This window comes from Alnus glutinosa, chromosome 14, assembly GCF_958979055.1.
Source record: "Alnus glutinosa chromosome 14, dhAlnGlut1.1, whole genome shotgun sequence".
Classification (NCBI taxonomy): Eukaryota; Viridiplantae; Streptophyta; class Magnoliopsida; order Fagales; family Betulaceae; genus Alnus; species Alnus glutinosa.
The window spans coordinates 20,248,366-20,253,215 of NC_084899.1; positions in this window are offsets into that span (position 1 = coordinate 20,248,366).

The following is a 4,850-nucleotide window of genomic DNA, read 5'->3' on the forward strand; positions in this document are numbered from 1 at the left end:
GATTTGATTATAAGAACTCAAAATTTGAAAAAAAAAATGGAGGACATATATTACAGAAACATATGTTCTAAATAGAGAGAAAATATTACTTACTTTGGAGCACTCTGTTTTGGTATGTAAATTTAGTGCTAGCATATTTTCATATCTGCAAGTTCCTAGCATATTATTTAAGCTTATGATTTTCACATATACAAAAATGTGTTATTTCCACTCATATAGATGAACAACATCGGTACCCCCCAAAAATCTACAAGGAAGCACTAGGTTAAAGGTTTGGGTCAGCCCAAGCCCCCTCCCGCTGTATGGTCTTGGGAAAATGAGGAATACTTGATCTTTATTCTGCTAGGGTTTGCCCAAAAATGAGTTAGGCCTTCATTCGGTAGTCACGTGAATAAAATCACTGATGACCTTAATGATCGTATTGATAGTTGCCATTATAGCACCCGCCAAGTGACTAATAAAATAGGAAGCCTAAAACAAATTCACAAAACGGATTGCAGAAGGCTACTTTTCTGGCACATATATATAATTATGTTTAACATAAGCAAATGCTGAATTAGATTTATTTCTACAGAAATATGCTCAATATTTTTGTAGACTACGATACATTTGGACTATATCCTCTTGTTAAAATTATTGAAACTTAAAGATTAACCTAATATGAGAAACTGATCATGCTGAAAAATATACATAATATGACCAGACAGAGAAAAAAAAAGACTAATAAATTGGAAAAAAATGCCCTAAGTTTATCTGAGACCATAAAACATACATCAAAATCCACCATTGCAATGAACGTAAGAAATAAATACCAGCCAAATACAGATTCATGAACGAGACAAAATGGTAAATGGACTAGACAGAACAAGGAATACACTTCTCATTCACTTGAGCACAATTAGTGATGCGCTTGGCTTTGCTAGCAAATTGAAGAGTTCCCTTTATTTCTTCAATATGAAGACAGAATGTACCATACCCATGTGCTTTCTTTGAAGAAACTAGTGATCTTTGTGCTTTCCCTTTAAAGGTAAAGAGATATACAGTGTTTTGTTTGAATCGGTTTTCCATGAAAAAGAGATAGGGATTAAATCCGGACCGTTGGTATTTTCACAGGAGATCTCATTAATTTCATGCATATGCGTTATGTAGATACATCATACATCCAACCCATCAGCAAGAAAGACGCACAAAAAGAGAAAAGAAAAAACTACGAAGAAGGCATGCTAAATGAACACCCACAGATACATTTAACACTAAACAATCATAAATATCTGTCCTCGCTGTTGGTACCTCGTTGGGGATATGGAAAGAGGAGATCAATTTTCCAAAGATCAATTTCTAGAAGCGAGTTTGCGAGAGGAGCTGGAGATCTGAAGGGACTTGCTATGTCGATGGGTGGATGGCGTGAGGACTGAAGAACGAAAAGCTCAAAGAGAAGAGATGGACGTTGAGTTGGGTCTGAGGACTGAGGGGATATGGAGAAAGTTATGCGTCAATTTTCAGAAGCGAGAGAGAGGAGCTGGAGATGGGAAGGGGACTAAGCGTGTTTCGGCGTGATGGTGGTGTCGATGGGTTGATGGCGTGAGAAGAACGAAAGGAAAGTCGTGAGAAGAAGGGATGGGCGTTGAGTTGTTTGAGGCGCGCGTTAGTTCTGCTGAGGTGAAATGGTCTGGGCGGGAGGACCGAGTCTTCAATCAGAGGAAAATTCAAAGAGGAGGACTGAGTGTGGCAGTGTTTTGTCTCCAACTGTCATGCGTGTCATTGTTGGTGATGGGCAAAAAGGCAATGAGAATTAACTGGCAATTGGTTGCCAAACGAGTCCACTATAAGGTTATGTGTCGTAAAGGCCAAGTGGGAGAATGTAAGATATTATCTCCATATATGGCCTATATGCCACATATATGGTATTTATTATATTTATTAATATTTAATTAATCAATATAATATGCGGTATTACAGTTATGATAATTTCTATTCATTTAAATTACCGTAATGAAATCGTTTAATTGATTTTAAAATCATTTAATAATATTGTTTTCTTGATGGGAGGAACAATACGGTGTTTACCATATTTGTGGGTCCCTGACCTAGCCTATAAATATACAGTCTGTGTACACCATTAGTACGGCAATACAATAAGTCATAGGTTAGAAGATCCCTCAAATAATATATTTTTTTGTTCTTCAAATCTTCATGGAAATGTTTGAGCAAAGATGATTAGAGGTAAGCTTAAATCCTTGTCTTTTATTTTTCGCTGTGCATGTTAGTTGAGCATAATATGTTTATATGTTCTAACAAGTCTCTCATCGCCGACTCAACTAATGACAGCAATTGTTGTACAGCTTTTGGATGGTTACATCTAACCGTAAACCTTGGCTCCATCATTATTTAAAGTGACACTTTTAAAGTTATAAGTGAAGTTAGGGCCAGCTCAATAAATTTTAGGGCCTAAGGGGAGAATTTTGAATGGGCCTTTTTTAATATTTAAATATTAAATAATAATATATTTTTTTTATTATACTTTTATATTAAAATTAATTTTATCACTTTTAAAATTTAATGTTATATTGCTAGTAGCAAGTCTATGTACATTTTACAGGGACAAAAAACACATTTTTTTTTTTTTGCTAAACATTTTAGTATTCAACAAAAACAAAGGGCACAACACAACACAGTTGATCTACTTAACTCTTTAAGTTTTTGTTTTATTTTTTTAACACAATACAGTATAGTTTTGTTTGACAAAAACGATAAAGTGATAAAAGAGGGAAAAAAAAAATTAAAACAAAGGTAAAAAAAATAAAATAAAATTGATAACATGTTAAGTTTTTGTTGGCAAGAAGATGTTGCTGTGGATGACCGATAAAACAAGAAAAAGTTATGGTCGTGAGAGGTCATCTTTTCTTCTTCAGTTCTTCTCATTTTCTTTTGAAGACCAACAACACAAATGATTCAAAGAAAGAAAAGCCATTCTTTTAAAAAGAACAATCATAATTTCAAATTCTCAGCGCAGCAGGGAAAAAAAAAAAACATAATAGATGAAGATCCTATCACCCTATCAGTGCCATCATGGTGGTTAGCATCTCATTAGTGTTTGTGTCTTTATCTGGCTGGGGTCAATGGGTGCGAAAGTTTGCTGGAAGGAGAAATTGATTGAGCGGAAGGCGAGAGGTGGGGTGGTGTGACATCTCACATCGCCTGGAAATGGAGATGTGCTTATATGTATAAATGCACCCTTTATGATACAATGTGTTTTAAAGCCGTGATGATCATGAACCTATTAGAACTCCGTAGTTAAGCGTGCTTCTGCGAGAGCAATCCCAGGATGGGTGACTTCCTGGGAAGTCTGGTTTATGGAGCAAAAAAGCGGACAATATTGTGTTATTGGGGGTGGGTCATTACAGGTGGTTGTCAAGGATACGAGCTCAACGGTCTTGGCCTTCCTACCACTTGGTTGTTGGAAAAATTTGTAGAGCTTTTCAAGAAGTGATTTTGGTAATTTACTTGAGTTAAAGAGAATAATATTTGTGAGTTATTTATTTATTTATTTATTTTTTCTTTTAAATCCGTGTTCCTAGATTGATGGTTGGTTTTTCTATGTGGGTGATATCATTGATATAGAGTCTCTCAAAGGTGAAATAATGTACTACTTTTTTTTCCTTGTACAAAACTGTTGTGTTCTTGGGGCTTGGGCCTCTAATAGTCGATTTTCTGTGAGAGTTAGAGTAAAGGAGAGATAATGCACATTTTTGTTTTGGTAATCGTTGTTTTCTTAGGCTTTGATGATTGATTTTTCAATGGGAGTTTAACGTCATGGGGGCCTTCTTCCACCTTTTATGGGTCCTTTTTGACTGTTTTGCAGACTTGTCTTGGTCTCATGGGAGCCTTCTTCCATCTTTTGTGGGGCCTTCTTCCACTTAGGTGACGATTGATTTTTCAATGGGAGTTTAACGTCATGGGGGCCTTCTTCCACCTTTTACGGGTCCTTTTTGACTATTTTGCAAACTTGACTCGGTGTCATGGGAGCCTTCTTCCATCTTTTATGGGGCCTTCTTCTACTGGGAGCTTAGCGACCGCCGAGTGAAGTTCTCTCTAATTATTATTTATATCACTGCTAATTAAGTTAATGGTATATAGAACCACAAGAGACTATTCAAAGTTCCTGGTCTGTCATGTCAACGTCTTGATATGAAGATGTGGACCAATTCCCCGTGATTGAAGGAAATGTGGAGAACATTATTCATGTGAATGTCGCTAACCATGGGTACAATTATTGCTAACCGATAAAATCTTTGGTTTTAGCTATCTCAATGGCTTCCTTCATTGTTTCTTTTGTGATATATATATATATCTTCTTTTACTCTGATATATACAAAGACCCTCCAAAAACAGAGCAGAAACAGAGGACTTTGATGTAAGCTGAGGGTGGAGCCTTGATCATCAAGATGAAATCAGATACTTTGACATTATTTTTGGTAAATCTAGCAAGCATTATGGAGAGTGTTGATGAGAAGTTGTTGCCAGCGGTGTATAAGGAAGTAGGGGCTGCTCTGCACACAGACCCAACTGGTTTGGGCTCGCTGACTCTGTTCCGATCCATAGTGCCGTCTTTTTGCTACCCACTAGCCGCTTACCTGGCTCTAAGTCACAACCACGCTCACGTCATTGCTCTCGGTGCTTTTCTCTGGGCCGCTACCACCTTCTTCGTCGCCATCTCTTCTACATTCTTCCAGGTATCTATATGTAACTCTTTCTCCTAATTGCGTTGGGAGATTTTAAATAGGTAATGCTATTGGTATAGTTTAATGTTGTAGATTTTATTGTGCGTATGTTGGAGGTTTGTAGATCTC